The following is a 26,518-nucleotide window of genomic DNA, read 5'->3' as shown; positions in this document are numbered from 1 at the left end:
TCTTCCAATCTGTATCCCTTTAATTCCTTGCTCCTGCCTGATTGCTATGTCAAGAACTTCCAACACTATGTTGAATAATAATGGTGATAGTGGGCAGCCCTGTCTAGTACCTGATCTGAGGGGAAATGCTTCCAGTTTTTCACCATTGACTATGATGTTGGCTGTAGGTTTGCTATATATAGACTCCACTATCTTGAGGAATTTTCCATCTATTCCCATTTTTTGTAGTGTTTTCATCATGAAGGGATGTTATATTTTGTCAAATGCTTTCTCAGAATCTATTGATATGATCATGTGGTTTTTTGTCTTGCTTTTATTGATGTGGTGGATCATGTTGATTGACTTATGTATATTAAACCAACCTTGTATCCCTGGGATAAACCCCACTTGGTCATGGTGAACACTTTTTTTCTTTTAAAGATTTTATTTATTTATTAATGTGATAAAGACAGGAGAAAAGAAAAAGAACCAGACGTCACTCTGGCACATGTGCTGCCAGATATCAAACTCAGGAACTAATGCTTGAGAGTCCAAACCTTTATCACTGCACCACCTCCCGAATGATGATGAAAATTCTTTTTAATCTACTGTTATATCTGGCTTGCTAGAATTTTGTTCAATATTTTAGCATCTATGTTCATCAGAGATATTGATCTGTAGCTTTCTTTTTTTGTTGTGTCCCCATCTGCTTTTGGTATCAGAGTGATTTTGGCTTCAAGAATTTGGATGAGAGTATTCCAATGTCTTCAATCTTCTGGAAGACTTTTAAAAGGAGAGGTATTAGTTCTTCTTTAAAGGTTTTGTAGAATTCACTGGTAAAACCATCTAGTCCAGGACTTTTATTCTTGGGAAGGTTTTTGATAACTATTTCAATTTCATTAGCTATTATAGGCCTGTTTATGTTATCTACTTCCTCTTTACTTAGTTTTGGAAGTTCGTAGGTATCTAGGAAATCGTCCATTTCTTCCAGGTTCTCTAGCTTCGTGGCATAGAGTTGTTCATAGAAGCCTCGCATGATATGTTGAATTTCTGAGGTGTCTGTTGTGATAGCTCCTATTTCATTTATATTCTGATTTATTTGGGTCTTCTCCCTTTTTTCTTTTCTGAGTCTGGCTAAAGGTTCATCAATTTTGTTACTCTTTCAAAGAATCAACATTTAGTTTTGTTGATCTTTTGTATGTTTTATGTTTTTTCTTTTCTTTTTTAAAATTTTTTATAGTTATTTATCCTTTTAAATTTTTATACCTATTTATCTATTCACTTTTGTTGCCTTTGTTATTCACTTGTTATTGCCCTTGTTATTCACTTGTTATTGTTATTGTTATTCACTTGTTATTGTCCTTGTTGTTCACTTGTTATTGCCCTTGTTATTCACTTTTGTTACCCTTGTTGTTTTATTGTTGTTGTTCAGTGTTAGTTCAGTGTTATTGTTGTTGTTCAGTGTCAGTTTAATTCCACTGTGGTCTGAGAAGGTTATTGGGATGATTTCAATGCTCTTGAATTTGCTGATGTTGTCTTTGTGACCTAACATATGGTCTATCCTTGAGAATGACCCATGTGGACTTGAGTAGAATGTATATTCCAGTTTCTTGGGATGAATGACTCTGAAAATGTCCAATAGTTCTAGTTTATCTATATCTTCATTTAGCTCCCTTATGTCTTTATTGATTTCTGCCTGGATGATCTGTCAAGTTGAGAGAGTGAGGTGTTGAAGTCCCCTACTATGACTGTGTTGCTGTTAATATATTGCTGTAGCTCTTTCAGTAGATGTTGGATGTATTTAGATGGCTTCTCATTGGGTGCATGTATGTTAATAATTGTTCAGTCCTCTTGATTGACTGCTCCTCTGAGCATTAGTGTCCATTCCTATCTTTTTTAATCTTATATATTTTAAAGTTTATCATGTCAGATATGAGAATAGCTGTTCCTGTCCTTTTATTGTGGGCCATTGGCTTGTATGATAATTTTCCATCTTTTCACTTTGAACCTGTGTTTGTCTTGTTGAATTAGGTGGGTTTCCTGTAGACAGTATATTGTTGGGTTGTGTTTCCTGATCCATCTTCCTACTCTGTGTCTTTTAATAGGTGAATTCAGGCCATTGACATTTATTGATATCAAAGATTGAAGATATTTTAACACCATTCTTATAGAGTTTTAGAGTGTTCTGATATATGGCCTATTTATAGTTGTCTGACTGTTTATAGGAGAACTTTCAGAACTTCTTTCAGGGCAGGCTTGGTGATAGTTGATTCCTGCAATTGTTGTTTGTCTGAGAGGGTTTTGATGCCTCCATCTAGTCTGAATGACAATCTAGCAGGATACAGTATTCATGGTGGAAAGCCTTTGTCATTGAGTACTTAATAGATATCTAGCCATTCTCTTCTGTTTGTGTGGAGAAATGTGCTGCTAATCTTATGAGTTTTTCTCTGTAGGTGACTCTTTGTTTTCTCTTGCAGCCTTCAGGATCTTTTCTTTATCCTTACTCCTTTCCATTCTAAATATGATGTTGTAGGTAACCATCAAAAGGCTAATCTCCATCAGGCCCTTGGTAAACAAGGCTGCCAGGAGAAAAAGCATGGGAAAGAATACCATGGTCTTTGATTGAACCTGCAATTTCCCCAGTTATGTCTGCAAACATTAGCAGAACATTCTGATCTGAGCTTAGCTTTGTTAGCTGCTGAATTAACCAAAACATATAGTAGGAGTTCATAAACACCAAGTGCTGCTTGAATTTATGCCTGTTGTTTAGCTGGTGATGGGAAGTATATATATATATATATATATATATATATATATATATATATATATATGCCTCAAACCAAATAATCTTGTTGTGTCTTTGGCACAACCCTCCCTACCCTCAGCTCTCATTCGTCCTCTCAGGACTCCCATTCAACCTTGCCCTGTACAGGATGTGGCAGTGAGAGGTGGCATCTGAACAGGGACCTGAGAACGGAGGAGTAAATGAAGAGCCCCTGAGAAGAACAAAGACCATACTGTGAGTATTAAGGACCAGGGGATTGTGTATATAATAATAGGGAGTAAAACATGGGGCAAGCAAAAGGCAAACAGCTTTTTGCATGAACTATACAACAGCTTATAGCAGCTAAGGTAATAAAAGTTAAACAAATACAAATTGACATTTGGTGTGCCCCTGGTTAAAATAAGACAAGGCAGCTACCTAGTATAGAACTCTTTGTGCAAGTCTAAAAAGGCTTGCTTAAAAGTAGAAGATCTAAAGTCAGAGAACCACAAATCATTAAGTTCTTACAATTTGTAGAGGAAGTTTGTCCTTGGTTCCCTAAAGGGAAAACTATTAGTTCCCTGTAGAAGCTTTTGCTATTTATAGCTTGGTTAAAGAATTGCTTAGATAGTAAGACAGAGAGAGATCATTGAGAAGAAAAATAAGTTGATAAAGAGAATACAAAAAAAGGCTGGGGATAAGTCTTGCCCGACTAATGAGGTAGAGAAGAAGGATCTGGAGCCTTCTGCCCTGCCTGTTGTCTGGCTTCCGCCCTGTAGCCCTGAAGAGCAGCTTCCATTAGATGAAAAATTAGATTTAAAATATAAGACAGCTGCCTATAATCATGTCATGTTGAAATATTGTGATGTATAAGAGAAAAAATTTTCAGATGAAACTTATCAAATATATGTGGGGCTGTCTAATGTAGAACTCAAGAAATGTACCCTGCTTTCCCCAAGAAAGAACTTTGGATATTGAAATATGGAGGAGACTAGGTGAAAAATTAAGAAAGTTTTATGTCTGATATGGACCAAAAAATGTTCTGGTTGAAACCCTTTCACTTTGAAACTTGAGATTTTTTTAGACCTTACTCATGAGTTACTTTCACTTTCACTGCAACTTGCTACTTCTGATATAGTTGTTACTGAGATAACTCCCCTATATAGAAAGAGTACAAAAATTATTATCAAATAATTTGTTTTTGAAAGCACAAATTCTACTTGTCAAACTTTAATTAGTTCTTTTAAAGAGTCAGGCTCACATCCTCCGTAGCCTTGGCTGTTGCCACTGCCCTCTCCACCACACCCTCTTGAAGGGGAGAGAGAAAGAGAAAAAAACAGCAAAAAAAAGAGGATGTAGTGGAGAAAATTCCTTTCCAGACTATGCTTCAGTTTCTCATCCTTTACATTAAAAGGACCTGAGGAAACCTCCATCCCTGCCACAAAAAGTAATCCCTGGTTAAGTGTCAGCTAGACAAGAAGATGTTTATGTACTTTTATCTAGATTTATAAATCATGTTTTAAAAATCATACCACAGAAAGAGTCAGCACAGATAATTAACAAACCATTGACTCCTGACTTGTCAGGTCTTAATTCGCCCTTGAAGAAAAACAGGCTTGTTAAGTGATTATGTATGAACCTGTTCAAAGGTTATTCCTCCCTTTCTACAAGATGCAACTATAGCTGCTACCCTGCAGGGAGAAATCTCTACTTAATTCTTAAATAAACTAAATAAGAGAGCAAATGGTGCCACCAAGAAAATTGAGAGGTACTTTTTCTGTAGACAGCAGGTAAATAATAATAATAATAATAATAATAATAATAATAATAATATATGGGGGATTCCGGAAGATGGCGGGCTGAGAAACTGCTAGTGACTTGAGCTCTGACAACATCTACTTGAAACACTAGGATTTTTTGCTTTTAGCAGGACAGTCAATAAGGGGTCCTAGTGGTGACACCAAGGAGGTGACTATAACTCAGTTTGTGTTAGAAAACAGAGTAAAAAGAAAGGGAAAAAATTTTTTAAATTATTATTCCCAAAGCTTACCCCTGACCCCCTCCCTCCCATAACCACTCCCTGGGGGCCAGAGATCTGCTCCTAGCAGGCTTCCCTGCTGAGCTTCTTTTTTTACCAATATTCCTGTCCCACCAGGGGGTGTCATTCCAATTCCAATTCTATTCCTTTCTGAAACCCTTGGCCTTTTTCTTTCTAAGTAGCCAATTCCAGATACAAATATTCCACCAAGCAGAGACTTACTCAGACAGGGAAAGACCGCCATAGGTGTTCTTTGTTTGTTTGTTTGTTTTGTTTGTCTCTTTGCTTTATTTTCTCAGCAATTAGCTGCCTCTGCTCAGGGTGCCTGAGGCAATCTGGAGCCATAGAGGCTGAAGACAGGACAGGTTTTTTACTCTGTTCTATTTTATTATCAATTCTAGATAAACACATATCCCTTTCCCCCTCTCCTTCAGGTTGACCAGAATTAAATCTTAGTGTATTTTCCATTCCTAGGGAACTGGGTGTCTTATCCACTGCTAAAGTAGCTTGTTTCACTCTTCCTACCTTCCCTACCCACTATACCCCTCCCCCACCTAGCTAATTAAATAATAATAATAGATAAATAAATAACACTTTCACTGTTCTTTTATTACTGTTCTTTTTCTTGTCTTTTTTCTTTTCTCTCTCTCTTTTTTTTCTTCTTTTTCTCATTCTTGTCATCCTTTCTTCCTTCCTCCTTCAGCTTTCTGAATTCATTGATACACATTTGGGAATTATATGGGGGAAGAAATCTGACTCAGACGGGACTCTCTCTGCGTGTATCTCTGTTCTACTTCCCTTTCTCCTCTAGCTATCCCTAGAATCCTAGAATATACAGTGGACAGTAGATTTGAAAACTATCTATTCTTGCTATTCTTGTCTATTCCTGAAGTTTTTTTTTCTGGTTGTCTTTTTTGTTTGTTTGTGTGTTTTACTTTCTTAACAATTAGCTGCCTCTGCTCAGGAGGCTTGAGGCAATCTGGAACAGGTTTTTTACCCTGCTCTATTTTATTATTAATATTATATAAAGGTGTATCTCTTTCCCTCCCACCTTTAGGTTAACCAGAATTAACTCTTACGGTATCTTCCATTGCTAGGGGACTGGGCATCTTATCCATTGCAAGGGGAATTTTTTTCACTACTCCCACCTCCTCTACCCACTCTACCCTTCTCCCTACTCCTAGCTAATTAAAAAAATAAAATAAAATAAAAAAGAAATTAATCAATAATAAAACTTTCCTTTCACTGTTCTTTTATTACAGCTTTTTTCCTTACCTTTTTTCTTTTTATTGTTTCTATTTTTTATCTTGTCTTCCTTTCTTCCTCCCTTCTTCTTTGGCTTTCTGAATTCACTGATATTCCTTTGTGAATTATTTTGGGGAAGAACTCTGACTCAGAGTGGACTCTCTGAGTATCTCTGTGTATCTCTGCTCTACTTCCCTTTCTCCTCTTGCTACCCTAAAATATACAGTGGATAGTATATTTGCATAATTGTCTATTCTTGCTATCCCTTCTTTCCTTTCTCTTTCTTCTTCACTTGGACTTGGTTGCTATTTCTTCACAGACTGGAGACATTGTTTGGCTAACTGGTAGTGATTAAACTGCTTCAATCCTTGATTCAGTTGCTATTGTAATTCCTGAGGTTTGTGATTCCATTTATCATAAAGGTATTTTGTAAATGTTGCTTGTACTCAAAACACAACAACTGAGGAACAACAGAACATAAAAAAAAGAAACACATAAATCAAAAATGGGTAGATCAAGAGCAAATAAAACTGCTATTCCAATGAATGAAGACAAGAGCCCAGAAGAAACTACAAATCAACCAGAAGTAATCATAGATAAGAAAAGGATGCAAGCAATAATAAACTTATTAATCACAGAAATGAAAACAACATTGGAGGAAAGGAATGTCAGTAGGGTAACAACAGTTGAGACCCCCAAGGAAAATACTGATTATCTTGAGGCAATTAGAGAACTGAAAGCTGAAATAGCTGAACTGAGGAAAGAAGCTGAGGGAAGGGAAAGTAGACTAACAGAAGCAGAAAACAGAATTAGTCAGACAGAGGATGAGGTAGAGAAAATTGAGAAAGAGGTGAAAGAGCTCAAAAAGAGGTTGAGAGACACTGAAAACAACAGAGACATATGGGATGGTCTCAAAAGAAGTAACATTCATATAATTGGCCTATCAGAGGAAGAAAGAGAGGAAGAGGAAGGAAACATTCTAGAGGAAATTATAGAAATTTCTGTTATTCCCAGACCTGAATAACAGAAAGGACATTCAGATTCAAGAGGCCCAGAGAGTTCAAACAGAACCAGCCCAGACCTGAAGACACCAAGAAACATCATAGTCACAATGAGAAGAAGTAAGGATAAAAAAAAAGGCTGCAAGAGAAAAACAAAAAGTCACATACAGGGGAAAATCCATAAGACTAACAGCAGACTTCCCCACTCAAACTCTAAAAGCCAGAAGAGAATGGCAAGATATCTATTGAGCCCTTAATGAAAAAGGGTTTCAACCAAGGATAATATATCCTGCTGGAATTTCATTCAAACTACATGGAGGGATCAAAACGTAAAAAATAAATTTAAATAATAATATATTAATTATAATTATTTTATAATTAAATATAATAATAATTATTATTGAATAATAAAATGTAAATAACAATAATTAAATAATAAGTGATTATTGTTTATGTACATGTTTGTATGTGTGTTTTGAGTTTGGCTTTATTTTATTTTTTTTTATTTAAGAAAGGATTAATTTAAAAAACCATAAGGTAGGAGGGGTACAACTCCACACAATTCCCACCACCCAATCTCCATATCTCACCCCCTCCCCTGATAGCTTTCCCATTCTCCATTCCTCTGGGGGCATGGACCCAGGGTCATTGTAGGTTGCAGAAGGTAGAAGGTCTGGCTTCTGTAATTGCTTCCCCACTGAACATGGGTGTTGACTGGTCGGTCCATACTGCCAGTCTGCCTCTCTCTTTCCCTAGTAGGGTGTGTCTCTGGGGAAGCTGAGCTCCAGGACACACTGTTGGGGTCTTCAATCCAGGGAAACCTGGCCAGCATCCTGATGGCATCTGGAACCTGGTGACTGAAAAGAGAGTTAGCATACGAAGCCAAACAAATTGTTGAGCAATCATGGACCCAAAGCTTGGAATAGTGGAGAGGAAGTGTTAGGGAGGTACTCACTGCAAGCTCTAGTGTACTTCTGCTTTCAGGCATATATTTTGCAGTAGTTTATAGATACGTGTGAAGATATGCTCTCTCTCACAGAAACTGGTGTATATCTAGGTTTTGGGACTGTGTTAGAAAGTGAACCACCTGAGATGGAATTAGAGTATACTATGAAAGGAAAGGTCTCACCCGAGTAATGAAGCTGAAAGGTTGTCATTCCACAAGTGAAGTCTCTGGATACAGTCTGAGGTGAAGCATGTTGAGGTGGCAATCGTTGCATTGGTTAGGTTGTGATCGGCGGATGCAATATTATTTGATATGGATTGGGAGAGGCATACGGGAAAGTGAGCCCTATCCAAGGGTTCCAGGACTGGGGCAAGTAGAGGCTCTATAGTGGAGATGTGAGGTTCCTGCTGTCTTAGGGTTCAAAAAGACAATCGATAGTTAATGTTATCATCACATTATTTGGTAATTGGGTTAACTTTGAAAAGTCCTTTTGTTATGGTTTGCTGTACAGTACCCAGTATCTTGTATATAGCTGTGCTATTGGATGCTTCTGATCTACTTGGTCTAGGTTTTTGAGAGAGTCTGCATATCAAATACACAGCCTATATATTAAAAAGATTCAGTTTGTGTTTTGAGAAACTTTGAGACATACAATTGATTTTCCCCCTCTCATATTGATTAACTAGTGATTTATATGTCTACATTTTAGTAGGAGTGTACATAAACACCATTCCCACCACCAAAAGACTGTGACCCATCCCTCTGACCCACTCCCACCCCCCACTGGCCCAGGAAGCTGCATGTCTACCCCTCACCACTGGGTTTTGACTTTGGTGCCCTACTTACAATTTGGTCAGGTCCTGCTTTTAGTTTCCCTTTCTGTTCTTCTTTCTCAACTTCTGTTGATGAGTGGGATCATCCCATACTCGTCTTTATCTTTCTGACTTAGCTCACTTAACATAATTCCTTCTAGCTCTGTCCAAGATGGGTCAGAGAAGGTGGGTTCATTGTTCTTTGGTGGGTTCATTGTGGGTTGCAGAAGGTAGAAGGTCTGGCTTCTGTAATAGCTTCCCCACTGAACATGGATGTTGACTGGTCAGTCCATACTCCCAGTCTGCCTCTCTCTTTCCATAGTAGGGTGGGTCTCTGGGGAAGCAGAGCTCCAGGACACATTGGTGGGGTCTTCAGTCTAGGGAAGCCTGGCCGACATCCTGATGACATCTGGAACCTGGTGACTGAAAAGAGAGTTAACGTACAAAGCCAAACAAATTGTTGAACAATCATTGACCCAAAGCTTGGAATAGTGGAGAGGAAGTGTTAGGGGGGTACTCACTGCAAACTCTAGTGTACTTCTGCTTTCAGGTATATATTTTGCAGTAGTTTACGGATATGTGTGAACATATGCTGTCTCTCACAGAAACTGGTGTATATCTAGGTTTGGGGACTTTATTAGAAAGTGAAAAAAAAAAAAGAAAGGGAGGGACAAAGACACCTACAACACCGCCTTACCACTTTCAAAGATGTCCCCCTGAAGGTGAGGACTGGGGGCTCAAACCTGGGTCCTGGCACATTGTAACATGTGTGCTCAACCAGGTGGACCACTGCCCAGCCCCTTCAATTTCTCTCTGTTCTATCAAAGAGGGATTACCAATTAAGTAAAATAAAATTTTAAAGGTTACTATTAAAAATAAATAAATAATGCGGAGGGTAGATAGCATAATGGTTATGCAAACAGACTCTTATGCCTGAGGCTCCAAAGTCCCAGGTTCAATCCCCCACACCACCATAAGCCAGAGCTGGTTAAAAAAAAAAAGAATTGGGAGAAGCTTTCTGGAAAGTGGGCTCTACCCTAGGGATCCAGGACTGGGGGAAGTTTAGGCTCTATAGTCCACACAATATTCTTAATAGAGCACTTTTTACCATTAATACTTTAAATTTGGATGCACCAGAAAACCTGCCAGTGACAGGTTCTGGAAAACCACGACTAACAGTGGATATGCACCGGTTAAATGGAAAGACCCCTGACAGCATCTTGGAAAGGACCAGATCCTGTCCTCATATGGGGACGAGGGCATGTTTGTGTTTTCTCCCATATAGATAATGAAGCCCGCTGGCTACCAGAAAGGTGAGTCTGGCAAGTGGAAGAGAAGGAGACGGAATGCACAAGAACAGAGGAACCTGAGAGAGATGGTGGCTGGAATGGAGAGGATGACACTGACAGATACTGCAGGCCCAGCAAGGACGACACCATACCATGACCTGACAGAAAGGGCTGCTATACTTGTCCGGCAGGCTGGTAACCCCCTTACACTGATGGCATTGTTCCTTGCTCTCTGGGCACTGACAGCCTGCTTGGCTCATGGGGAGCAATTCTGGACATATATTCCTGACCCCCCCACTACTTCAGGTGGCTGTATGGAATGGTGAGGAGGTTCCGTTGTACACCAATGCCACACAAATAGTGGGAGGACACTCTGCTGGACACATAACATGGAAAAGGAACACTCATTTTGATTTTGAAGGGCTTAGCTCTGATGTGCCCATTTGCCTTCATACCAACAGTGGCACTAATGTTACTGGATATTTGGAACTACAAAAGTCACATTATGCCTTTCCTCACATCACAATATGGTGGATTTCAAGGTGAACGGCTCCCTTTACATTTGTGTATCTTACAATGTTACAGAATGGAAGGTTAAAGGGTGTACCTTCCCTATCAATAGGACTACAGATAATTGTGAGAAGCCCCTGCCTATCCCCATTTGCAAAAGAGACAATAGAAACTATACCCAGGTATTTTATTGATTTTGCTGAAACAGTAAATGGGAGTGATTTCTGGATGTCTTCTTCAGATTTAGTGTTTGCATAAAGAAATGCCACTGATTTTTGTACATTAATTTTGTAGCCTGACACCTTTCTATCTTGCCTAATAACTTCCAGTAGTTTTCTGCTGGATTCTTTAGGTTTTTCTATGTATACTATCATATCATCTGCAAATAGTGAGAGCTTGACTTCTTCCCTTCCAATCTGTATTCCTTTGATTTCTTTATCTTGCCTGATTGCTATGGCAAGAACTTCCAATACTATGTTGAAGAGTAATGGTGACAGTGGGCAGCCCTATCTAGTCCCCAATCTGAGGGGGAATGCTTTCAGCTTCTGTCCATTGAGTATGATGTTGGCTGTAGGTATATATAAGATACTGGGTACTATACAGCAAACCCTAACAAAAGGACTTTTCAAAGTTAAACCAATTACCAAATAATGTGATGATAACATTAACTATCCATTGTCTTTTTGAACCCTAAGACAGCATGAACCTCACATCTCCATTGTAGAGCCTATATTTCCCCCCAGTCCTGGAACCATGGGATAGGGCCCACTTTCCCGCCTGCCTCTCCCAATCCATATCAAATCATATTGCATCTGCCGATCGCAACCTAATCAACGCAATGATTGCCACCTCAACATGCTTCAGCTCAGACTGTGTCCAGAGACTTCACGTGTGGAATGACAACCCTTCAGCTTCATTACTCGGGTGAGACCTTTCCTTTCATAGTATTCTCTAATTCCATCCCAGGTGGTTCACTTCCTAACAAAGTCCCAAAACCTAGATATACACCAGGTTCTGTGAGAGAGAGCATATGTTCACACATATCCGTAAACTAGTGCAAAATATATACCTGAAAGCAGAAGTACACTAGAGTTTGCAGTGAGTATCCCCATAACACTTCCTCTCCACTATTCCAAGCTTTGGGTCCATGATTGCTCAACAATTTGGCTTTGTATGTTAACTCTCTTTTCAGACACCAGGTTCCAGATGCCATCAGGATGCCGGCCAGGCATCCCTTGACTGAAGACCCCACCAATGTGTCCTGGAGCTCTGCTTCCCCAGAGACCCACCCTACTATGGAAAGAGAGAGGCAGACTGGGAGTATGAACTGACCAGTCAACATCCATGTTCAGTGGGGAAGCAGTTACAGAAGCCAGACCTTCCACCTTCTGCAACCCCAAGGACCCTGGGTCCATGCTCTCAGAGGGATAGAGAATGGGAAAACTATCAGGGGAGGGGATGGGATATGGAGATTGGGTGGTGGGAATTGTGTGGAGATGTGCCCCTCCTACCCTATGGTTTTGTTAATTTATCCTTTCTTAAATAAATAAATAAATAAATAAATAAATAAATATTAAAAAAGAAAGAAAGAAACTATACCCAACAGCCTCCTTGGCCATTGTGTAGAGCCTACTTATTGGACTAGAGACAATATCATTTGGGTATCCTGGAACACAAAAGAAGACGCAAACGAGCTAGGAGGTGGTAGATTGTGGATGACTGAAGGACTATGGGGGATCAAGGGTGGCAAGCTCCAGTCCCAGTTTGGAGACTGGCCCTGGCTATGACAAAGGACAATGAAAGCTTTCCTGACAATCAGGAAAGCCTCAATATTACTGGCATAGGGAATTAAAATGTCCAACTTGTAAGGGGAGGGAGAAACCAACGTTTTGGTTCCACCAAGGCTTGTGTGCCTTTCCGCTGGGGACTTGTGTCAGGTAATGTTTTTATTACCAAAAAGGGCAACCATTGGAATGTGACATGTAAGAACTGTTCTATTTCTGTGTTATGGGTATAGGGAAAAACAAGCAAGTGTTTGTGGTAAAACAACCATCATTCATATTATTCCCTGTAAATTTGACCTCTCCATGGTATGAAGATAAGGGGCTCCAATCCTGGATAAAGTTTGAACAGGCATTGGGGATCCACAAAAGATTTGTTGGCCTTTTAATAGCTGCATCTCTGCTTTGGTTGCCATGATAGCTGCCACAACCACAGCTGGCATGAAGCAAAAGCTGCTTATGTTGCTAATCAATTAGCTAAGAATGTTAGCCTCACTTTAGGAACCCAGGAAAACATAGATAAAAAGTTAGAAGCCAGGCTTAATGTTTTATGGAAAACTACTCAAGTAATTGGTGACCAAGTACAAACATTAAAAGCAAGAAGGACCCTGAAATGCTATGCTGACTTTAAATGGATCTGTATTACTAACCATTGTAGGTATCTACAATGCCACTAAATATCCCTGGGACAGAATCAGAAAACATGTTACAGGAATATGGCATGATGCAAACACCAACTGAGTAAAGAAATGAATGATATTCAAAAGGCCCCTAAACTGGTAGAGAATGACCTTGGGGTTGACCTGGAGGGTCAACTGAAACAATTGGTTTGACCCTCTCAACTCTGGCATATGTTAATAGGTTTATTAGTCCCTCTACTCATGCTTCTGATGATTATTTTGTGCCTCCCTTTGTTCTTTTGTTTGGTTATTCAGCAGCTGCAAAATCTCTGGACACAAGTGCACGCCCTCCAAGTACATACACAAAGTAAACTTTATTTTTAAATAATAAAGTAGGGGGAGATGTAGGTGACCATCAAAAGGCAAATCTCCATCAGGCCCTTGGTAAACAAGGCTGCCAGGAGAAAAAGCATGAGAAAGAATACCATGGTCTTTGATTGAACCTGCCACTTCCCCAGTTTTGTCTGCAAACATTAGAACATTTTGATCTGACCTTAGCTTTTCTAGCTGATGAATAAACCAAAACATATAGTAGGAGTTCATAAACACCAGGTGCTGCTTGAATTTATGTAACCACTTGCCTGTTTAGCTGGTGATGGAAAGTATATATATATGCCTCAAACCAAATAAACTTGCTGTGTCTTTGGCACAACCCTCCCTACCCTCAGGTCTCATTCCTCCCCTCAGGACTCCTGTTCAACCTTGCCCCATGCAGAACACAGTGGTGAGATGATGTGTCTTGGTGTCTTTAAGTCTGGGTTAATTCTGTTTGGGAACCTCTGGGCTTCTTGAATCTTTATGTCTTTTGTGTTGTCTAGATTAGGGAGGTTCTCAGCTATTATGGCCTGAAGAATGTTTTCTTCCCTTCCCTCTCTTTCTTCCTCTGGTAAGCCAATAATGCATATATTATTTCTTTTGAAGTCATCCCATAGGTCTCTGCTGTTGTTTTCAGTATCTCTTAATCTCTTTTTGAGATCTCTTGTTTCTTTTTTAGTTGTCTCTAATTCATCCTCGATCAGGCTTATTCTGTCTTCAGCCTCATTTATTATATTGTCTCTCCCCTCTACTGCTTTCTGGATTTCATCTATTTTGTTACCCTGTTATAATACTGTTTTAGCTCGTTCAGCTAGCTGTATTCTTAGCTTGGCTATTTCAGCTTTAGGTTCTCTAATAACCTTGAGATAATTAGTGTTTTCTTCCAGAGTCTCTTTTTTTGTTTCTGCATTTCTGATGACAATTCTTTCAAACTCTTTACTCACTCCTGTGATTATATCTTTATCTAGTGTTTGGATGTTGACCTTATTATTTTGTGCTTCAGTCTTTGGGGGGCTTTTAGCTGGACTCTTGTCCTGGTTCATTTCCCCAATATTTCTTCTTGTTGGTTTGATCATTCTCTACAGTATGTTATGAGGTCCCTCTCTCAGTACTTTTCAAATTACTGATCACTCTTGCCTGGATTGACTTGTGTCTAAGTAAGATAATTAAAGGACTCACTGTTGTGGAAATTGAGTTATTTCAATAGTATTTTAATCCCTGAAATGGAGCTCAGTGGCTTAAAAGCCTCTTTTGTGCTTTTTCTTCCCTGTAGGCTATAGGATCCTGAGGGCTTTTAAACTATAAGTAGGCTTCTTAGCTTAATCACTGACTCCTGACCAAGAGATAAAGCAGGGTGTGGAAGAGATAATCCAGTGGTTATGCAAAGAGACTCTCACAGCCCCACCGCTAGGCCACCGAGATAGAGATCTTCTCCTGAGTTTCCTCATTAGTTCTCTGTCCCTTGGTGTCAGCACAGGGCCTCCCCTCTGCTGCTCCCACTTCTGAGGGCAGTAGCAATGGAGACTCACAGTTGCATTCGGTGAGTCTCAGGGGAGTCCTATTTTTCACTCAGCCCTCTTTTTCTTTGTGAAAGAGCCTGGTGGTGGTGTCTCAACTGGTAAACTGCTGGGCTGTAAGCAGCCACTTAATCTCTCCCTAGGCTCCTCTCTTCTCTCCATGAGCAACACGTGTTTACACTCACTGGTGATTTGGTGCGTTCTTGAAGTCATTCTAGTCTGAACCAAATTTCTTTTGGGGGTGCAGGAGGTGGGAGTTCTGGCTTCTGTAATTGCTTCTATACTGGACATGGACATTGACAGGGCAATCCATACCCTTAGCCTATTTCTATCTCTCCCTAGTTGGGTAGGACTTTGGAAAGTTGATGTTCCAGGACACACTGGTGAGATCATCTGGCCAAGGAGGTCAGGATAGACTCATAATAGCTTCTGGAACTTAGTGGCTGAAAGGCAATAAGGTGAAAAACAGGACAAAATGTTTAATAAACAGGAACCAAAAAGTAGGAGTAGAGCAGATGAAAATAGGTACTTTAGTGTAGAAGAAAGTTAGAATGTCTATTTTAGGTATGTTTTTAGAGGCCCATGACTTTAGTAATATTTTCTTGAGTTTTATCACTAATATGAGGGTAGACTAGAAATATTGTCTGGGAAGATGGTGTCATAGTTCTGAATAGAACTAGGAAGCAAGCTTATTTTCTCAGACTTGAAGAAAATAGATAGATTAAATTAACTATTTACCATTCCTCAAGTGGCAAAGTAGGATGACTCAGCCTCCATACAGATAGTGGGATAGTCCCTACCACTGATTTTTTCTGTAGTGAGATTAAGGTTCTGAAGAAGCCCACATAAGGGTTTATGATGGCATTCCTGATGTAAGTGACCAGTAATAGTAGAGAGAAGGATTTATTAGAAGTCAAGGCCATTTATCTATGGGTGAATCCAAGGATTCCCTAACTAGGACTCTAGGTGATGGGGTGACCTGGTAGTGGCCAAAAAGGCAATCACTAAACAATCTTAAAGAAAGAACTAAGTTGGAGAATTTTACCACCAAAAAAGAACAATAATTAAAATTAAGATCATTAAGAGGATAGAGATATTTCTTCACCTCCTGCTAGATTAAGGAACTTGCCTCAAAGGCTAACAGGCTCTAGAACACAGAATTTTCACCCTTTCTGTATGAATTTACAGTGCTTGTCTAGATTAGAGCTCAGTCCTGACAGCTCATACTTCAAAAACAGGCTAATATCAGGAGAAAAGTACATGAAACCTTTTTGTACTATAGGATTTTTATGGTCTGAGCTTTAATAACTCACATCAAGGGCCTAACAAGACATGTAATCTCACAAACAACAAAACTGTGAGCAGCCAAACATTCCACTTTTTGCACCCCACAGTGATCCTGGGTTCATACTCCCAGAGGGATAAAGATATAGGGAAGTTATCAAGGGAGGGAATTGGATATGGAGCTCTGGGGTAGGCAATGTGTTGAAATGTACCCCTCTTATCCTATGGTCTTTACAATCTTTCCATCTTATAAATCATCATCATCATCATCATCATCTGTGAGCCTATCCAGGTGGCACTGCTTTTTCTGGGCAATACACTCGGAAGACAGAGTGGTGGGGCACAACTCCTTGGTTCACAGCTTAGAAATCTTAACAGTCTTGTCTTCTGAAAGGAAACTTATGCATTTTTCTCAGTGAATACATAACAATCTGCCAAACTCTCTTCACACACTCTTAAATTTTTTTTTATAATTACTCTTTCCCTACCCAAATTGCAGTCTAATCTGATTTTTGTCCATAGTTTTTTATTTCTGGAAAATTACATAAATACAAGTATGTAGTTTTTATTTACTTATTTTTGGGGTATGTAGTTATTTTTATTTATTTTTTAAATTTGTTTTTATTATCTTTATTTATTGGACAGAGACAGGCAAAAGTTGAGAGGGAAAGGGGTGCTAGGGAGAGAGGCAGAGAGACACTTGCAGCACTGCTTTACTACTCACAAATCTTGGGGGCTGGGTGGTGGCGCACCTGGTTGAGCACACACATTACAGTGAACAAGGACCCGGGTTCAAGCCCCCAGTCCCCACCTGCAAGGGGAAAAGCCTCACGAGTGGTGAAGCAGTGTTGCAGGTGTCTCTCTGTCTCTCTCCTCTATCACCCCTTTCCCTCTCAATTTCTGTCCAATAAATAAATATAATAAAAAATGTTTTAAAAAATATTTTAAAAAGGGGGGCTGGGTGGTGGCGCACCTGGTTGAGCACACACATTACTACTCACAAGTCTTTCCCCCTGCAAGTGGGGACCGGGGGCTTGAACCCAGGTCCTTGCACACTGTAACATTTATGCTCAACCAGATGTGCCACCATCTGGCTCCTTTTTATTTATTTATTTATTTACTTATTTATTTATTTTCCTCTTCCTACAGTGAGAAACACAAATATTCACCTATATTATTGTATGATATTTTCCCATATATCTAAAGTTTAATGTATGAATGGATTACAGTTCATTAATTCCCTTCAATAAGTAAGAGATTTGAGCTGTTTCCAGTTTTAGTAATGAAAAATAATAACTTTTGTTTGAAGATTTTCTATCTGATCAGTATATATTTAACTTTAAAAGAAACTTCCAAATGCCTTTTTCAAATTGCTTGTACAATTTTGCATTCTCAGCAGCAATGGATGAGAATTCCAGTTGCTCCAAATTTTCACCAACACTGAGTATTGTCTTATGATTGTGAATATTATTATTTTAGTCAGCTTTGTGGTAATATTTCATTTTCTTAATAACTAACAGTATTCAGTATCTTTTCACTTCCATATTTGTTGTCTACATATCTCTTCCTTGATAACTACTTATTCAATTCTTTTACTTACTAAGGTAAGGACATTTGTTTTCTTTCCTATTGTTAAGTGTTGAGAGCTCTCTTTTATCTTTTTTAAAATTTTTATCAGACAGATAATTTTTTTTAATTACAATAATCACCACTACAATAGAGCTCCTGTATAACCAAAGGAATATAGCTGAAGAAACCATACATCTCAGACTTTTGCATTTTTATTTTTTAGTCATTTTACTGAGGATTTAATGGTTTCCAGTACAGCTGTTGACACATAGGTATAAACTGTCTACTCCTTGTAATAAATGTCTGCAAAGTGCTCTCATCCCATCTTTCACTATCATGCACCATCATACATGTATGGAGCTGTTTGTAGCAAAAATTTAATGCCTAGCTTAGCTGCAATGTTAGTTTGTCTCAAAAGTGGGGTTTTTATGTATTTAAGAGCATTTATTGCCATTCTTTTATGTTAAAGGAAATATATATATGCATATATATATATTTATGTTAAAGGAAGTTCTTAGAAGGCGGGTTTGGTGAAGATAGATTCCTTCAGTTTTTGTTTACCTGTACAATTCCTTTTTAAAAAAATATTTATTTTATTATTGGATAGAGACAGAGAGACATTGAGAATAAGGGGTGATAGAGATAGGGAGAGAGAGACATTTACAGCACTGCTTCACCACTTGTGAAAATTTCCACCTGCTGGTGGGGACCAGAGGCTTGGCTTGAACCTGGGTCCTTGCACACTGTAATGTGAGAGTTAACCAGGTGTGCCACTGCCCGGCTTCCTCTGTATAATTCTTTATCCCTCCATCTAGGCTAAATGAGAGTTTAGTATAATAAAGTACCATTACTTAGAAGTCTTTCTCACTGAGTACTCTATAAATATTCTTCCATCCCCACATTATAATATCTTCCCTTTCATTTAGTTTCTCACTTCCCCAGATTCTAAGGTCTAGCTCTTTAGCTATACCTAAGCAGATTTCAGGGGAACAAAATTTATTAGAAATAAAGAAAGATATTATAAAATGAAAAGGGTCAGTTATCCAAGAAGACAAAATGATACTGCTTATGTCTCTTAAAAATAGACCAAAAATAAATGAAGTAAAAATGAGTAGAAATGCAAAATAAAATTGATGAATCTAATATTATAACTGCAGGCTTCAAAACCCTACAATCAGTAATAGGTGTATTCATCAATAGGATAGGGCTAGGGATATAGTATGATTATGCAAACAGAATCTTGTGCAGCCTCCAGGCTACAAGGTCTCAGGTTCAATCCCCAGCACCACCATCAACCAGACCTGAGCAGTGCTCTGGTAAAAAGAAAAAAGGAAAAAAAAAAAGAAATTAGTAGGATACAGCTGAACTGATTAACTCCATAAATCAACTAAATGTGTCGACATATATGAAATTCTCCATCATACATTCTTCTCAAGCTCACATAAGACAGTTAAGACATATCCAAGTAAACATAATGCACACCTAAATAAATCTAAAAGAAATGAAATAAGGTAATTAATCTCTCTGTCCAAAATGAGATTAAATTAGAAATAAATAATATAATGTTATGGAAAAATCCCAAATTTATATATTGTCATATATATCTAAATATGGTCAAATAATATGTTTCAAGAAAAAAATTAAAAGTATTTCAAATTAACTGAAAGTGAAAATACAGCTTACTGGGATTTTGGTGATGTAGCAAAAGTAGTCCTAGAGAAAATTTATAGCATTGGATTAAAATTTCATCATAGGAAACTAGAAAAGGAAGGCAAAATGAATTTATAAAGGGAGGAGGGCAATTTATTAGAATAAATTCTAAACTTTCTAAAGAAAAAAGGAGATAAACAAAAAAGTAATTAATTTGAAACAGATAAGTAATAGTAAGAAGCAAATTAACCAAGGCTGTTTCTTTGAAAAGACCAATAAAATTTATGACTATAGCATATCAACAAACAGAAAGTTACTACTAACAGATATGAAAGATGGCCATCTCCACTGAGAGCATTGAAAGGATAATAGAGACTCTAAGTCTATAAATTTAATAATCTAGATGAAATAAACCAACTCCGAAAAAAAAACTACCTTTTAGATTATCTGAATAGGAGTATGCCTATAAAAGAAATTGAATCAGTATACCCTAAGGAATCCAACACACACATCCAAAGAGATCTGTGCATGTTCATAGTGATACAATTTGTAATTTCTCAAACATGGAAGCAACTCAGGTATCCAACAACAAATCAGTGACTGAGAAAGTTCTCTCTCTCTCTCTCTCTCTCTCTCACACACACACACACACACACACACACACATCTATTTGAATGGAGCTTGAAGGAATCATATTAAATGAGATAGGATAGATGAGAAGGATGAGTATGGGATGATCTCACTCACAGACAGAAGTTGAGTAGTAAGAAGGGAAACTGACTTAACATAATTCCTTCTAGCTATGTCCAAGATGGGTCAGAGAAGGTGGGCTCATTGTTTTTAATAGCTGCATGGTATTCCATTGTGTATATGTACCACAGCTTTCTCAGACACTCATCTGTTGTTGGGCACCTGGGTTGCCTCCAGGTTTTAGCTATTATGAATTGTGCTGCTATGAACATAGATGTACACACATCTTTTTGGTTGGGCATTATGGAATCCTTGGGGTATATCCCCAGAAGAGGAATTACTGGGTCATATGGAAGGTCTATGTCTAGCCTTGTGAGAGTTCTCCAGACTGCTCTCCACAGAGGCTGTACCAATTTACATTCCCACCAGCAGTGTAGAAGGGTTCCTCTGTCCCCACAGTCTCTCCAACATTTGTTGCTGCTGTCCTTTTTGATGTATGCCATTCTCACAGGAGTGAGGTGGTATCTCAATGTTGTCTTTATTTGCATCTCTCTGACAATCAGTGACCTGGAACAGTTTTTCATATGTTTGTTAGCCTTTTGGATCTCCTCTGAAGTGAATGTCTTGTTCATATCCTCTGCCCATTTTTGGATGGGGTCATTTGCTTTTTTGGTGCTAAGTTTGCTGTGTTCTCTGTATATTTTGGTGATTAGTTTCTTGTCTGATGTATGGCATGTGAAGATCTTCTCACATTCTGTGAGGGGTCTCTTTGTGTGGTCGTTTCTTTGGCTGTGCAGAAGGTTTTCAATTTGATGTAGTTTATGTACAATCCTATTAAAGTGTAAACATATAAACCACTACTTAATTAATATGAGAGGCAAAAAATTGATCATATGTCTAGAACTTCTTAAAACAGAGACTGAGTCTTTTTAATACATAGGCTGTCTTTGATATGTTGTCTCTCCCAAAAGCCTAGACCAGGGAGAACAGAAGCAACCAGTAGCACAGCTATATACAAGATGCTGGGTATTATACCCCAAACCCTAACAAAGGGACTTTCCAAATTTAACCCTATCACCAAATAATGTGACGATAACAATAACTATCCATTGTCTTCTTGAACCCTAAGACAACAGGAACCTCACATTTCCAATATAGAGCCTATATTTCCACCAGTCCTGGAACCTTAGGTTGGGGTCCACTTTTCTGCATGATGCTCTCAATTCAAATCAAATAATACTGCATCTGCGGATTGCAACCTAATCAACACAATGAGTGCCACACCAGCATGCTTCACTGCAGACTGTGACCAGAGACTTCAGGTGTGGAATGACAACCCTTCAGCTTCATCACTCGGGTGAGACCTTTCCTTTAATAGTATTCTCTAATTCCGTTCTAGGTGTTCCACTCCCCAAAAGCCCCCAAACCTAGATATAGTCCAGGTGCCCTGAAATAGAGCATAGGTTCACCCGTGCCCATAAACTAGGGGGAAAATATGTACCTGAAAGCAGAAGTACACAAGAGCATGCAGGGAATATCCCCCAACACTTCATCTGCACTATTCCAGTCTTTAGGTCCATGATTGTTCAACAATTTGTTTGTCTTTGTATGTTAACTCTCTTTTCAGCCACCAGGTTCTGGATGCCAGCAAGATGCTGACCAGACTTCCCTGGACAGACGACCCCATCAATGTGTCCACTTCCTCAGAGCCCCACCCTACTAGAGAAAGAGAGAGGCAGACTGGGAGTATGGATCGACCAGTCAATGCCCATGTTCATCAGGAAAGCAATTACAGAAGCCAGACCTTCCACCCTCTACAACCCACAATGACCCTGGATCCATACTCTCAGAGAGAGATAGAGAATGGGAAGGCTATCAGGGGAGGGGATGGGATATGGAGATCGGGTTATGGGAATTGTACAGAATTGTACCCCTCTTATTCTATGGTTTTGTTAATGTCTCCTTTCTTAAATAAAAAAAATAATAATAGCTCAACAAATTGTTTGGCTTCATATGTTAACTCTCTTTTCAATCACCAGGTTCCAGATGCCACCAGGATGCTGGCCAGGCTTCCCTGGATTGAAGACCCCAACAATGTGTCCTGGAGCTCAGCTTCCCCAGAGACACACCTTACTAGGGAAAGAGAGAGGCAGACTGGGAGTATGGACTGACCAGTCAACGCCCATGTTCAGTGGGGAAGCAATTACAGAAGCCAGACCTTCTACCTTCTGCAACCCTCAATGACCCTAGGTCCATGCTCCCAGAGGGCTAGAGAATGGGAAAGCTATCATGGGAGGGGGTGGGTTATGGAGATTGGGTGGTGGGAATTGTGTGGAGTTGTACCCCTCCTACCTTATGGTTTTGTTCATTAATCCTTTCTTAAATAAAAAATTAAAAATAATAATAATAATAAAATAAAAAGAAAAGAAAAGGGAAACACCAACCAAAACTTGGACTGCATTTGCGTGCTTTGCACCAAAGCAAAGGAATCTGGGGAGATGGGGTGGGGTTTTCACGTCCTGATGCAAGATAATGGAGGAGGACCTAAGTTGGGGGTGAAAATGTATTATAGAAGGGCTTCCAGAGACAGGGCTATAGAGCAGACACACCGTGTTTCTCTCATCTCCTCTCCCTGGTCAACTAGGAATACCAAAGGACATCATCTAAGACCTCAACAAAGCAGGACTAGAATGACTTCAGGAACATATCAGATCACCAGTGAGTGCAAATACATGTGGCTCATAGACAGAGAGGAGCCTAGGGAGAAATTAAGAGTCTGGTAACAGTCCAGCAGTTTACCAGTTAAGGCACCACCTCCAGTTGTTTCACCAACAAAAAGACAGCTGAAGGGATGAGATGACTCTCTTAAACACCAAATGTACCTGGAAGTCTCCACTGCTACTTCCCTCAGAGGCTGGAACAGCAAGGGGGAGACCCTGTGCTGACACCAGGGGACAGAGAACTAAGCAGGAAACTCAGGAGAAGATCTAAACCTCGGTGGCCTAGCAGTTGGGCTATGTGGTAGGAGCCTTTCCATGTTGTTCTCCTTATGAGAATATATAGAGTGAACATAGCCTCAGAAACCACAGACTATAAACAGGACTTGTTTAGAAACTCACAGAACCCAGCAGTACAGCCCAGTTTGGTAACGAAGCTGATAGAGCCTGGAGCTTTGGAACCTTGGTATGTGAGAGTCTCTTTGCATAACCACTGGATTATCTCTGCCACACCCTGCTTTAGCTCTTGGCCAGGAGTCAGTGATTAAGCTAAGAAGCCTACATATAATTTAAAAGCCCTCAAGCTCCCATAGCCTACAGGGAGAAAAAGAACAAAAGAGGCTTTTAAGCCACTGTGCGCTAAATCAGGGATTAGGATAATACTGAAACAACTGTCAATTTCTACAACGGTGAACCCTATAATTACCTTACTTAAGACACAAGTCAATCCAGGCAAGAGTGATCAGTAATTTGAAAAGTACTGAGAGAGGGACCTTATAACATACTGTAGAGAATGATTAAACCAACAAGAATAAATATTGGAGAAATAAACCAGGACAACAGTCCAGCTAAAATCCCCCCAAAGGTTGAAACACAAAATAACGAGGTAAACATCCAAATATTAGTTAAGGAAATAATTCCAGGAGTGAGTAAAGAGTTTGAAAGAATTGTCATCAGAAATGCAGAAACAACAAATGAGACTCTGGAAGAAAACACTAATTATCTCAAGGTTAGTAGAGAACCGAAAGCTGAAATAGCTGAGCTATGAACACATCTAGCTGAACAAGTTAAAACAGTATTAGAACAGGGTAACAAAATAGATGAACTCGAGAAAGCAGTAGAGGGTAGAGAGAATAGAATCAATAAGGCTGAAGACAGAATAAGACTGATCGAGGATGAATTAGAGACAACTAAAAAAGAAACAAGAGATCTCAAAAAGAGATTAAGAGATACTGAAAACAACAGCAGAGACCTATGGGATGACTTCAAAAGAAATAATATATGCATTATTGGCTTACCAGAGGAAGGAAGAGAGGGTGGGGAAGAAAGCATTCTTCAGGACATAATACCTGAGAACTTCTCTATTCTAGACAACATCAAAGACATAAAGGTTCAAGAAACCCAGAGGGTCCCAAACAGAATTAACCCAGACTTAAAGACACCAAGACACATCATATTCAGAATGGAAAGGAATAAGGATAAAGAAAGGATCCTGAAGACTGCAAGAGAAAAACAAAGATTCACCTACAGAAGAAAACCCATAAGATTAGTAGCAGACTTCTCCACACAAACACTATAGGCCAGAAAAGAATGGCAATATATCTATTGCGTGCTCAGTGAGAAAGACTTTCAACCATGAATACTTTATCCTGCTAGACAGTCACTCAGACTAGATGGAGGCATCAAAACTTTCTCAGACAAGCAACAGTTGAAGGAATCAGCTATCAACAAGCCTTCCCTGAAAGAAATTCTGAAAGTCCTCCTATAAACAGTCAGACAACCATAAATAGGCTATATATCAGAACACTCTAAAACTCTACAAGAAGGGCGTTAAAATATCTTCAATCTTTGATATCAATAAATGTGAATGGCCTGAACTCACCTATTAAAAGACACAGAGTAGGAAGATGGATCAGAAAACAACACACTCTGGAGGGTAGATAGCATAATGGTTATGCAAAGAGGCTCTCATGCCTGAGGCTCCAAAGTCCCAGGTTCAATCCCCCACACCACCATTAGCCAGAGCTAAGCAGTTTTCTGGTAAAAAAAAAAAAAAAAGGAGATAAAAAAAGAAAAGAAAACACAACACACCAATATGCTGTCTGCAGAAAACCTACCTAATGCAACAAGACAAACACAGACTCAAAGTGAAAGGATGGAATACTTTCATACAAGCCAATGCACCACAAAAAAGGGCAGGAACAGCTATTCTCATATCTGACACGATAGACTTTAAAATAAATAAGATTAAAAAAGATAAGGATGGCTACTACTTAATACTCAGAGGATCAATCAAGACGATTTAACAATTATTAGCATCTATACACCCAATGAGAAGCCATCTAAATACATCAAACATCTACTGAAAAAGCTACAGAAATATATTAACGGCAACACAGTCATTGTAGGGGACTTCAACACCCCACTCTCTCAACTTGACAGATCATCTAGGCAGAAAATCAATAAAGACATAAGGGAGCTAAATGAGGAGATAGATAAACTAAAACTATTGGACATTTTCAGAGTCATTCATCACAAGAAACTGGAATACACATTCTACTCAAGTCCACATGGGTCATTCTCAAGGATAGACCATATGTTAGGTCACAAAGACAACATCAGAAAATTCAGTAGCATTGAAATCACCCCAAGCATCTTCTCAGACCACAGTGGAATTAAACTAACACTGAACAAGCAACAAAAGATTAGTAAAAGAGCCAAAAAGTGGAAGCTCAATAGTACACTCCTTAACAACTACTAGGTCAAAGAGGCAATAAAGGAAGAAATCAATATCTTTCAAGAGTTCAGTGAAAATGAAGATACAAGCCATCAAAATATTTGGGACACATTTATGGCATTACTAAGAGAGAACCTCATAGCCATACAAGTACACATTAAGAAACAAGAAAAACACAAATAAACAACCTGATTGCACACCTTAAAGACCTAGAAGAAGAAGCACAAAGGAACCCTAAAGCAACCAAAAGAACAAAAATCACTAAAGTTAGGGCAGAAATAAATAACATTGAAAATAAGAAAACCATACAAAAAAATCAACAAAAGTAAATATTGGTTCGTCAAAAGAGTGAACAAAATCGACAAACTTTTACCCAGACTCACAAAAGAAAAAAGGGAGAAGACACAAATAAATTGGATCATAAATGAAAGAGGAGATATCACAACAGACACCACAAAAATTCAACATATCATGCTAGGATTCTATGAACAACTCTATGCCACCTAGCTAGAGAACCTGGAAGAAATGGACAATTTCCTAGACACCTACCAACTTTCAAAATTAAATAGAGAGGAAATAGATAATATGAACAGACCCATCACAACTAATGAAATTGAAACAGTTATCAAAAATCTCCCCAAAAATAAAAGTCCTGGACCAGATGGTTTGACAAATGAATTCTTTTTATTTTATTTTATTTTATTTTATTTATTTATTCCCTTTTGTTGCCCTTGTTGTTTTATTGTTGTAGTTATTATTGTTGTTGTAATTGTTGGATAGGACAGAGAGAAATGGAGAGAGGAGGGGAAGACAGAGAGGAGGAGAGAATGATAGACACCTGCAGACCTGCTTCACCGCCTGTGAAGCGACTCCCCTGCAGGTGAGGAGCCGGGGTTCGAACCGGGATCCTTATGCCGGTCCTTGTGCTTTGCGCCACCTGCGCTTAACCCGCTGCGCTACAGCCCGTGACAAATGAATTCTACAGAACCTTCAA

This window comes from Erinaceus europaeus, chromosome 6 (genome assembly GCF_950295315.1).
Source record: "Erinaceus europaeus chromosome 6, mEriEur2.1, whole genome shotgun sequence".
NCBI classification, from domain to species: Eukaryota; Metazoa; Chordata; class Mammalia; order Eulipotyphla; family Erinaceidae; genus Erinaceus; species Erinaceus europaeus.
The sequence above is the reverse complement of the archived record's forward strand: the minus strand, read 5'-3'. Positions refer to the sequence as shown.